Below are 11,577 nucleotides of genomic sequence, written 5' to 3' on the forward strand. Positions count from 1 at the left end.
AGAGGGAGCGAGGGTGAGAGAGAGACAGGAATGCTCCCTCTCCCCTCCCCGACAATCTGGTTGGCGATCGTGGCAGGGGGTGGGGGCAGGGATAGTGGAGGACCCGAGAGGCTGACCTGCCCCCGAGACGTCTCATCACTCAATGATGGTCCCCAAGGGGACGGCCAGATTCACTGAAACAGCAAATGGAAACAGGCATCAGGCAGTGTAGGGCGAGCTTTACTCAGTATCTAACCAGAGAGTGTAGAGGGAGCTTTACTCTGTATCTAACCAGAGAGTGTAGAGAGAGCTTTACTCTGTATCTAACCAGAGAGTGTAGAGGTAGCTTTACTCTGTATCTAACCAGAGAGTGTAGAGGTAGCTTTACTCTGTATCTAACCAGAGAGTGTAGAGGGAGCTTTACTCTGTATCTAACAAGAGAGTGTAGAGGGAGCTTTACTCTGTATCTAACCAGAGAGTGTAGAGGGAGCTTTACTCTGTATCTAACAAGAGAGTGTAGAGGGAGCTTTACTCTGTATCTAACCAGAGAGTGTAGACGAAGCTTTACTCTGTATCTAACCAGAGAGTGTAGAGGGACCTTTACTCTGTATCTAACAAGAGAGTGTAGAGTAAGCTTTACTCTGTGTCTAACCAGAGAGTGTAGAGGTAGCTTTACTCTGTATCTAACCAGAAAGTGTAGAGGGAGCTTTACTCTGTGTCTAACCAGAGAGTGTAGAGGGAGCTTTACTCTGTATCTAACCAGAGAGTGTAGAGGGAGCTTTACTCTGTATCTAACCAGAGAGTGTAGAGGGAGCTTTACTCTGTATCTAACAAGAGAGTGTAGAGGGAGCTTTACTCTGTATCTAACAAGAGAGTGTAGAGGGAGCTTTACTCTGTATCTAACCAGAGAGTGTAGAGGGAGCTTTACTCTGTATCTAACCAGAGAGTGTAGAGGGAGCTTTACTCTGTATCTAACAAGAGAGTGTAGAGGGAGCTTTACTCTGTATCTAACAAGAGAGTGTAGAGGGAGCTTTACTCTGTATCTAACCAGAGAGTGTAGAGGGAGCTTTACTCTGTATCTAACCAGAGAGTGTAGAGTAAGCTTTACTCTGTATCTAACCAGAGAGTGTAGAGGTAGCTTTACTCTGTGTCTCACCAGAGAGTGTAGAAGGAGCTTTACTCTGTATCTAACAAGAGAGTGTAGAGGGAGCTTTACTCTGTATCTAACCAGAGAGTGTAGAGGGAGCTTTACTCTGTATCTAACCAGAGAGTGTAGAGTAAGCTTTACTCTGTATCTAACCAGAGAGTGTAGAGGTAGCTTTACTCTGTGTCTCACCAGAGAGTGTAGAGGTAGCTTTACTCTGTATCTAACAAGAGAGTGTAGAGGGAGCTTTACTCTGTATCTAACCAGAGAGTGTAGAGGGAGCTTTACTCTGTGTCTAACCAGAGAGTGTAGAGGTAGCTTTACTCTATATCTAACAAGAGAGTGTAGGGGGAGCTTTACTCTGTATCTAACAAGAGAGTGTAGAGGTAGCTTTACTCTGTATCTAACCAGAGAGTGTAGAGAGAGCTTTACTCTGTATCTAACCAGAGAGTGTAGAGGGAGCTTTACTCTGTATCTAACAAGAGAGTGTAGAGGGAGCTTTACTCTGTATCTAACCAGAGAGTGTAGAGAGAGCTTTACTCTGTGTCTAACAAGAGAGTGTAGAGTAAGCTTTACTCTGTATCTAACCAGAGAGTGTAGAGGCAGTTTTACTCTGTATCTAACCAGAGAGTGTAGAGGGAGCTTTACTCTGTATCTAACAAGAGAGTGTAGAGGGAGCTTTACTCTGTATCTAACCAGAGAGTGTAGAGAGAGCTTTACTCTGTGTCTAACAAGAGAGTGTAGAGTAAGCTTTACTCTGTATCTAACCAGAGAGTGTAGAGGCAGTTTTACTCTGTATCTAACCAGAGAGTGTAGAGGGAGCTTTACTCTGTATCTAACAAGAGAGTATAGAGTGAGCTTTACTCTGTGTCTAACCAGAGAGTGTAGAGGGAGCTTTACTCTGTATCTAACCAGAGAGTGTAGAGGGAGCTTTACTCTGTATCTAACAAGAGAGTGTAGAGGAGCTTTACTCTGTATCTAACAAGAGAGTGTAGAGTGAGCTTTACTCTGTGTCTAACCAGAGAGTGTAGAGTGAGCTTTACTCTGTGTCTAACCAGAGAGTGTAGAGGAAGCTTTACTCTGTATCTAACAAGAGAGTGTAGAGAGAACTTTACTCTGTGTCTAAACAGAGAGTGTAGAGGTAGCTTTACTCTGTATCTAACCAGAGAGTGTAGAGGGAGCTTTACTCTGTATCTAACCAGAGAGTGTAGAGGCAGTTTTACTCTGTATCTAACCAGAGAGTGTAGAGTGAGCTTTACTCTGTGTCTAACCAGAGAGTGTAGAGGGAGCTTTACTCTGTATCTAACCAGAGAGTGTAGAGAGAGCTTTACTCTGTATCTAACCTCCTTGTCCCTGTCCTGCGTATTTGATGGTGGAGTGGTTACTGTGGGAGGGTCAGTGCTGAGGGAGTGGGTGCTGTGGGAGGGTCAGTGCTGAGGGAGGGTCAGTGTTGAGGGAGTGGGTGCTGTGGGAGGGTCAGGGCTGAGGGAGGGTCAGGGCTGAGGGGGAGTGGGTGCTGTGGGAGGGTCAGTGCTGAGGGAGTGGGTGCTGTGGAGGGTCAGTGCTGTGGGAGGGTCAGTGCTGAGGGAGTGGGTGCGGTGGGAGGGTCAGTGCTGAGGGAGGGTCAGTGCTGAGGGAGTGGGTGCTGTGGGAGGGTCAGTGCTGAGGGAGCGGGTGCTGTGGGAGGGTCAGTGCTGAGGGAGTGGGTGCTGTGGGAGGGTCAGTGTTGAGGGAGTGGGCGCTGAGGGAGGGTCAGTGCTGAGAGAGGGTCAGTGCTGTGGGAGGGTCAGTGCTGAGGGAGTGGGTGCTGTGGGAGGGTCAGTGCTGAGGGTGTGGGTGCTGTGGGAGGTCAGTGCTGAGGGAGGGTCAGTGCTGAGGGAGTGGGTGCTGTGGGAGAGTCAGTGCTGAGGGAGTGGGTGCTGTGGGAGGGTCAGTGCTGAGGGAGTGGGTGCTGTGGAAGGGTCACCGCTGAGGGAGGGTCAGTGCTGAGGGAGTGGGGCGCTGTGGGAGGGTCAGTGCTGAGGGAGGGTCAGTGCTGAGGGAGGGTCAGTGCTGTGGGAGGGTCAGTGCTGAGGGAGTGGGTGCTGTGGGAGGGTCAGTGCTGAGGGTGTGGGTGCTGTGGGAGGGTCAGTGCTGAGGGGAGGGTCAGTGCTGAGGGAGTGGGAGCTGTGGGAGTGTCGTGCTGGAGGGAGCGTGGAGGGTCAGTGCTGAGGGAGTGGGTGCTGTGGAAGGGGTCGGAAGGGTCACCGCTGAGGGAGGGTCAGTGCTGAGGGAGTGGGCGCTGTGGGAGGGTCAGTGCTGAGGGAGGGTCAGTGCCGTGGGAGGGTCAGTGCTGAGGGAGTGGGTGCTGTGGGAGGGTCAGTGCTGAGGGAGGGTCAGTGCTGAGGGAGTGGGTGCTGTGGGAGGGTCAGAGCTGAGGGAGTGGGTGCTGTGGAAGGGTCACCGCTGAGGGAGGGTCAGTGCTGTGGGAGGGTCAGTGCTGAGGGAGCGGGTGCTGTGGGAGGGTCAGTGCTGAGGGAGTGGGTGCTGTGGGAGTGTCAGTGCTGAGGGAGGGTCAGTGCTGAGGGAGTGGGTGCTGTGGGGGGGGGGGGGGGGGGGGGGGGGGGGGGGGGGGGGGGGGGGGGGGGGAGGGGGGGGGGGGGGGGGGGGGGGGGGGGGGGGGGGGGGGGGGGGGGGGGGGGGGGGGGGGGGGGGGGGGGTCAGTGCTGAGGGAGGGTCAGTCTGAGGGAGGGTCAGTGCTGAGGGAGTGGGTGCTGGTGGGAGGGGTCAGGGCTGAGGGAGGGTCATGGCGGAGGGAGTGGGTGCTGTGGGAGGGTCAGTGCTGAGGGAGTGGGTGCTGTGGGAGGGTCAGTGCTGTGGGAGTGGGTGCTGAGGGAGGGCCAGTGCTGAGGGAGGGTCAGTGCTGAGGGAGTGGGTGCTGTGGGAGGGTCAGTGCTGAGGGAGTGGGTGCGGTGGGAGGGTCAGTGCTGAGGGAGGGTCAGTGCTGAGGGAGCGGGTGCTGTGGGAGGGTCAGTGCTGAGGGAGTGGGTGCTGTGGGAGGGTCAGTGTTGAGGGAGTGGGCGCTGAGGGAGGGTCAGTGCTGAGGGAGGGGGTGCTGTGGGAGGGTCAGTGCTGAGGGAGGGTCAGTGCTGAGGGAGGGTCAGTGCTGAGGGAGGGTCAGTGCTGAGGGAGTGGGTGCTGTGGGAGGGTCAGTGCTGAGGGTGTGGGTGCTGTGGGAGGGTCAGTGCTGAGGGAGGGTCAGTGCTGAGGGAGTGGGTGCTGTGGGAGAGTCAGTGCTGAGGGAGTGGGTGCTGTGGGAGGGTCAGTGCTGTGGGAGGGTCAGTGCTGTGGGAGGGTCAGTGCTGAGGGAGTGGGTGCTGTGGAAGGGTCACCGCTGAGGGAGGGTCAGTGCTGAGGGAGAGTCAGTGCTGAGGGAGTGGGCGCTGTGGGAGGGGTCAGTGCTGAGGGAGTGGGTGCTGTGGGAGGGTCAGTGCTGAGGGAGTGGGCGCTGTGGAAGGGTCACCGCTGAGGGAGGGTCAGTGCTGTGGGAGGGTCAGTGCTGAGGGAGTGGGTGCTGTGGGAGGGTCAGTGCTGAGGGAGTGGGCGCTGTGGGAGGGTCAGTGCTGAGGGAGTGGGTGCTGTGGGAGGGTCAGTGCTGGGGAAGTTTCAGTGCTGAGGGAGGGTCAGTGCTGAGGGAGTGGGTGCTGTGGGAGAGTCAGTGCTGAGGGAGTGGGTGCTGAGGGAGGGTCAGTGCTGTGGGAGGGGTCAGTGCTGAGGGAGTGGGTGCTGTGGGAGGGTCAGTGCTGAGGGACGGTCAGTACTGAGGGAGCAGGTGCTGTGGGAGGGTCAGTGCTGAGGGAGGGTCAGCACTGAGGGAGGGTCAGTGCTGAGGGAGGGTCAGCGCTGAGGGAGGGTCAGCGCTGAGGGAGGGTCAGCGCTGAGGGAGGGGGTGTTGTGGGAGGGTCAGTGCTGAGGGAGGGTCAGTGCTGAGGGAGTGGGTGCTGTGGGAGGGTCAGTGCTGAGGGAGCGGGTGCTGTGGGAGGGTCAGTGCTGAGGGAGGGTCTGTGCTGTGGGAGGGTCAGTGCTGTGGGAGGGTCAGTGCTGTGGGAGGGTCAGTGCTGAGGGAGCGGGTGCTGTGGGAGGGTCAGTGCTGAGGGAGTGGGTGCTGTGAGAGGGTCAGTGCTGAGGGAGCGGGTGCTGTGGGAGGGTCAGTGCTGAGGGAGTGTGCGCTGTGGGAGGGTCAGTGCTGAGGGAGGGTCAGCGCTGTGGGAGGGTCAGTACTGAGGGAGTGTGCGCTGTGGGAGGGTCAGTGCTGTGGGAGCGGGTGCTGTGGGAGGGGGGGGGGGGCTGGGGGGGGGGGGGGGGGGGGGGGGGGGGGGGGGGGGGGGGGGAGTGGGGGGGGGGGGGGGGGGGGGGGGGGGGGGTGGGGGGGGGGGGGGGGGGGGGGGGGGGGGGGGGTGGGGGGGGGGGGGGGGGGGGGGGGGGGGGGGGGGGGGGGGGGGGGGGGGGGGGGGGGGGGGGGTGGGGGGGGGGGGTGGGGGGGGGGGGTGGGGGGGGGTGGGGGGGGGGGGGGGGGGGGGGGGGGGGGGGGGGGGGGGGGGGGGGGGGGGGGGGGGGGGGGGGGGGGGGGGGGGGGGGGGGGGGGGGGGGGGGGGGGGGGGGGGGGGGGGGGGGGGGGGGGGGGGGGGGGGGGGGGGGGGGGGGGGGGGGGGGGGGGGGGGGGGGGGGGGGGGGGGGGGGGGGGGGGGGGGGGGGGGGGGGGGGGGGGGGGGGGGGGGGGGGGGGGGGGGGGGGGGGGGGGGGGGGGGGGGGGGGGGGGGGGGGGGGGGGGGGGGGGGGGGGGGGGGGGGGGGGGGGGGGGGGGGGGGGGGGGGGGGGGGGGGGGGTCAGTGCTGAGGGAGTGGGTGCTGTGGGAGGGTCAGTGCTGAGGGAGGGTCAGTGCTGAGGGAGGGTCAGTGCTGAGGGAGTGGGTGCTGAGGGAGGGTCAGTGCTGTGGGAGGGGTCAGTGCTGAGGGAGGGTCAGTGCTGAGGGAGGGTCAGTGCTGTGGGAGGGTCAGTGCTGAGGGAGGGTCAGCGCTGAGGGAGGGTCAGCGCTGAGGGAGGGTCAGCGCTGAGGGAGCGGGCGCTGTATCTGCTCCCTGTCCCGACGTGTATCTGTCTCGAAACAGAACAACCTCAATTATCCGAACATCCATTAACCGAATTTCGGACGAGATGTCCAGTTCCCGTAAAACAGCAGCGTTGGGCCCCCCCTTCACCGCTCGGTTATCGGGTTAAACGGGGTTATGGGCTGCATCACCCGGCGTGTTCGATAACTAGAGCTGGTAAACTACCGCGTGTTCCGATCAGTTATCCCAGTGAGACCCTCCCCACCACGCCAGGCACGTTCGGATAACTGAGGGTCGCACTGTCCATCCCCAGTGTCTGTACCCCCTCTGCCCCTTCACACCCCAGGTGGTCTCCGTCCAGGTAAACCCTGAATGACCCGACCGTTCCACCCCGGGACCCCCTCCGCGGGGGGGGGGGAAATGCGTTCCAGGTGCCCGCCACCTTCCGGGTGTTGAAGATTCCTAAACATACCCCCCTCCAACCCCCCACCCCACCCACCGCCCCCCCCCCCCCCCCCAAACCTCTCCGCACCAAACATGAAATCATAAGGTGTACGTACCTGAGGGAGGGTGTACACCTGAGGGAGGGGTTACCTGAGGGAGGGGTTACCTGAGGGAGGGGTTACCTGAGGGGATGGTACCGGAGGGAGGGGTTACCTGAGGGAGGGTGTACACCTGAGGGGATGGTACCGGAGGGAGGGGTTACCGGAGGGGAGGGGGGTGTACCTGGGGGTGTACCTGGGGGAGGGGGTGTACCTGAGGGGAGGGGGTGTACCTGGGGTGTACCTGGGGGAGGGGGTGTACCTGGGGGAGGGGGTGTACCTGGGGGTGTACCTGAGGGAGGGGGTGTACCTGGGGGAGGGGGTGTACCTGGGGGTGTACCTGGGGGAGGGGGGTGTACCTGGGGGTGTACCTGAGGGAGGGGGTGTACCTGGGGGAGGGGGTGTACCTGGGGGTGTACCTGGGGGAGGGGGTGTACCTGAGGGGAGGGGGTGTACCTGGGGGAGGGGGGTGTACCTGGGGGAGGGGGTTGTACCTGGGGGAGGTGATACCTGGGGGAGGCGGTGTACCCGAGGGGAGGGGGTGTACCTGGGGGAGGGGGTGTACCTGGGGGGAGGGGGTGTACCTGAGGGAGGGGTACGTGGGGGAGGGGGTGTACCTGAGGGAGGTGATACCTGGGGAAGGTGATACCTGGGGAAGGTGATACCTGAGGGGGGTGATACCTGAGGGAGGTGATACCTGGGGAAGGTGATACCTGGGGGGAGGTGATACCTGGGGGGGGTGATACCTGAGGGGGGTGATACCTGGGGGAGGTGATACCTGGGGGAGGTGATACCTGTGGGAGGTGATACCTGGGGAAGGTGATACCTGGGGAAGGTGATACCTGGGGGAGGTGATACCTGGGGGAGGTGATACCTGGGGAAGGTGATACCTGGGGGAGGTGATACCTGGGGAAGGTGATACCTGGGGAAGGTGATACCTGAGGGGGGTGATACCTGGGGAAGGTGATACCTGGGGGAGGTGATACCTGGGGGAGGTGATACCTGGGGAAGGTGATACCTGGGGAAGGTGATACCTGGGGGAGGTGATACCTGGGGAAGGTGATACCTGAGGGGGGTGATACCTGGGGAAGGTGATACCTGGGGAAGGTGATACCTGGGGGAGGTGATACCTGGGGGAGGCGGTGTACCCGAGGGGAGGGGGTGTACCTGGGGGAGGGGTGTACCTGGGGGAGGGGGTGTACCTGGGGGAGGGGGTGTACCTGGGTCAGGACATCCTGCCGTCCTGGGTGAAGAGGCTGGTACATTCGATGAGGATGAGCTCCACCACCTGGGTCTGGTAGACCGTGTGGACGGCCATGTTGAGGAAATCCTTCTCTGGCCGCAGGAGGGTGGGACCGAACACTATGGCCAGGCTCTGGGGGGACATCCGATTCATCTGGGAGTGTTCCACCACCCTGGGGGAGGGGGGAGAGGGAGGGGGCGGGGGGAGGGGGAGGGGGGGGAGGGGGGAGGGGGTGGGAGGGGGGAGGGGAGGGGGGGGAGAGGGGGAGAGGGAGGGGGACAGGGGGAGGGGGAGAGGGAGAGGGGGAGAGAGGGAGAGGGGGGAGGGGGAGGGGAGAGGGGGAGGGGGAGGGGGAGAGGGGGAGGGGGAGGGGGAGAGGGGGGAGGGGAGGAGGGGGACAGGGGGAGGGGGAGAGGGAGGGGGAGAGGGGGAGAGGGGGAGAGAGGAAGGGGGAGAGGGGGAGAGAGGGAGGGGGAGAGGGGGGAGGGGGGAGGGGGAGGGGGAGAGGGGGAGGGGGGAGGGGGAGGGGGGATGGAGAGAGAGAGGGAGAAAGTGGGGGGGAGAGGGGGAGGGAGAGAGAGGGAGGGGGAGAGGGGGAGGGGGAGAGGGGGAGGGGGAGAGGGGGAGGGGGAGAGGGGGAGGGGGGAGAGGGGGAGGGGGAGAGGGGGAGGGGGAAGGGGAGGGGGGAAGGGGAGGGGGAAGGGGAGGGGGAAGGGGAGGGGGAAGGGGAGGGGGAAGGGGAGGGGGAAGGGGAAGGGAGTGGGAGAGGGGGAGGGGGAGGGGGAGGGGGAGGGGGACGGGGGGAGGGGGAGGGGGAGGGGGAGGGGGAGGGGGGAGGGGGAGGGGAGGGGGGGAGGGGGGGGAGGGGGAGGGAGAGAGGGGGAGCGGGAGTGAGAGAGAGAGGGAGAAAGGGAGGGGGAGAGGGGGAGGGGGGATGGGGAGGGAGAGAGGGAGAGGAGAGGGAGAGGGAGAGGGAGAGGGAGAGGGAGAGAGGGAGGGGGAGAGAGGGGGGGGAGAGGGGGAGGGAGAGAGGGAGGGGGAGAGGGAGGGGGAGAGGGGGAGGGGGATGGGGAGGGAGAAAGGGAGGGAGAGAGAGAGGGAGAAGGGGAGGGGGGGGAGGGGGGAGAGAGAGGGAGAGAGAGGGAGGTGTGTGTGTGTGAGAGAGAGAGAGAGAGAGAGAGAGAGAGAGAGAGAGAGAGAGACAGACAGTGAGAAAGGGAGGGGGACCGGGGAAGGATAGAGAGAGGGAGGGAGACGGTGAGAAAGGGAGGGGGAGGGGGGAGGGGGGAGGGGGGAGGGGGAGGGAGGGAGAGAGAGGGAGGGAGACAGTGAGAAAGGGAGGGGGAGGGGGGAGGGAGTTAGAGGGAGAGAGGAAGAGAGGGAGAGAGAGGGAGGTGAGAGAGAGAGAGAGGGAGGGACAGATAGGAAGAGAGGGAGGGGGAGAGGGGGAGAGGGGAGGGAGAGAGGAAGAGAAGGAGGGGGAGAAGGAGGGAGAGCAATAGGGAGGGATGGAAAAGGGGAGATAGGGAGAGATAAAGGGAGGAAGGGAAGGAGAGAGGGAGGGAGAGAAGGAGGGTGGGGGAAGGGTAGAAAGGGCAGGAGAGAGAAGGAGAGCGTGGAGTGAGGTAGCGGCATTGTGGGAGGGGGGGGGAGGGAGAAAGGGGTGGATGGGGAGAGAGGATGAGAGCGAGTGTGAGACGGAAGGAGGGGAAGGGTAGCGAGATGGAGAGAGAGAGAGAGAGAGAGAGAGAGGCAGAGAGGAAGAGAGAGAGAGGGAGAGAGAGAGGAAAAGAGAGAGGGAGAGAGAGGGAGAGAGACAGAGAGAGAGAAAGAGAGAGAGAGAGAAGGATGTACAGAGTGGGGCAGACAGAGGGAGACAGAGGCAGAGGGAAAGGGACAGTTAGTGAGAACCAGGGAGAAAGGGAGAGAGAGTGAGAGTGGAAGAGGGAGTGCGAGGGCAGAGAGAGAGCGAGAGGGACAGAGAGCGCAGGGAGTCGGTGAGGAAGGGACAGAGAGAGAGAGAGGGAGAGAGAGAGAGAGGAAGAGAGAGAGAGACAGGAGAGAGAGGACACAGAGAGACAGAGGGAGACAGAGGGAGAGAGAGGGGGGGGAGGGAGAGAGAGGGACAGAGAGAGAGGGAGAGAGAGAGAGGGAGAGGGAGGGGGAGGGGGGAAGATAAACAGGGAAACAGAGTGAACAGGAGAGGGAGACAGAGCCCAGGGGAGAAACAGAGGCAGAAGAGAAAGGAGGGAGGGAGGGAGGGATAAAACAGAAAGAAAACACAACAGGAGTTAATCTATTACTGTTCAGTCTGGAGTGGGGCAGGGTAGAGGAAGCTTTACTCTGTATCTAACCCCCTGTCCCTGGGAGTGGGGGCAGGGTACAGGGAGCTTTACTCTGTATCTAACCCCCTGTCCCTGGGAGTGGGGCAGGGCACAGGGAGCTTTACCTCTGTATCTAACCCCCTGTCCCTGGGAGTGGGGCAGGGTACAGGGAGCTTTACTCTGTATCTAACCCCCCTGTCCCTGGGAGTGGGGCAGGGTACAGGGAGCTTTACTCTGTATCTAACCCCCTGTCCCCTGGGAGTGGGGCAGGGTACAGGGAGCTTTACTCTGTATCTAACCCCCTGTCCCTGGGAGTGGGGCAGGGTACAGGGAGCTTTACCTGTATCTAACCCCCTGTCCCTGGGAGTGGGGGGACGGTGTAGAAGGAGCTTTACCCTGTATCTAACCCCCCTGTCCCTGTGAGTGAGGGACGGTGTAAAGGAAGCTTTCCTCTGTATCTAACCCCCCTGTCCCTGGGAGTGGGGGGACAGTGTAGAGAGAGCTTTACTCTGTATCTAACCCCCCTGTCCTGGGAGTGGGGGGACGGTGTAGAGGGAGCTTTACTCTGTATCTATCCCCCTGTCCTGGGAGTGGGGGGACGGTGCAGAGGGAGCTGTACCCTGTGTCTAACCCCCTGTCCCTGGGAGTGGGGGATGGGGGGACGGTGTAGAGGGAGCTGTACCCTGTGTCTAACCCCCTGTCCCAGGGAGTGGGGGGACGGTGTAGAGGGAGCTTTCCTCTGTATCTAACCCGGGAGAGGAGAGTCTGCAGGGTGAGGATGGGTGAAGACTCTGGTACCAACCTTTGCATGTGTCTGAACAGGGCCCTCATTGTGTCATGGTTGGGGTTTGGGGAGATCCCCCACCAACTGCTTCATCACCACCACACGCTCGGAATGTTCCAGCAACTCTGTAAAAGGTCAACCTCAAACTCAGACCGACCCTCGGTCAGCACCCGCTCCCTCAGACCGACCCTCGGTCAGACCGACCCTCCCTCAGACCGACCCTCGGTCAGACCGACCCTCCCTCAGACTGACCCTCCGTCAGACCGACCCTCCTTCATCACCACCACACGCTCGGAATGTTCAGCAACTCTGTAAAAGGTCAACCTCAAACTCAGACCGACCCTCGGTCAGCACCCGCTCCCTCAGACCGACCCTCGGTCAGACCGACCCTCCCTCAGACCGACCCTCGGTCAGACCGACCCTCCCTCAGACTGACCCTCCGTCAGACCGACCCTCCTTCATCACCACCACACG

At 61.9% G+C, this 11,577-nt stretch overlaps 1 long non-coding RNA gene across 1 annotated transcript in view; it reads right to left on the minus strand.

The window, feature by feature from the left end:
* The window catches only part of LOC140471246 (uncharacterized), an 11,618-nt gene extending 310 nt beyond the window's left edge, over window positions 1–11,308 (minus strand). The window contains exons 1-3 of the long non-coding RNA XR_011956935.1: window positions 11,122–11,308; window positions 7,973–8,167; window positions 1–173 (exon numbers count right to left, since the gene is read on the minus strand). The exon at window positions 1–173 is cut by the window's left edge and continues 310 nt beyond it. This is a non-coding gene — a long non-coding RNA (uncharacterized lncRNA). The remainder of the gene's footprint in view (window positions 174–7,972; window positions 8,168–11,121) is intronic.
* Window positions 11,309–11,577: the final 269 nt, after the last annotated feature.

The sequence above is a fragment of the Chiloscyllium punctatum genome, chromosome X, assembly GCF_047496795.1.
Source record: "Chiloscyllium punctatum isolate Juve2018m chromosome X, sChiPun1.3, whole genome shotgun sequence".
Classification (NCBI taxonomy): Eukaryota; Metazoa; Chordata; class Chondrichthyes; order Orectolobiformes; family Hemiscylliidae; genus Chiloscyllium; species Chiloscyllium punctatum.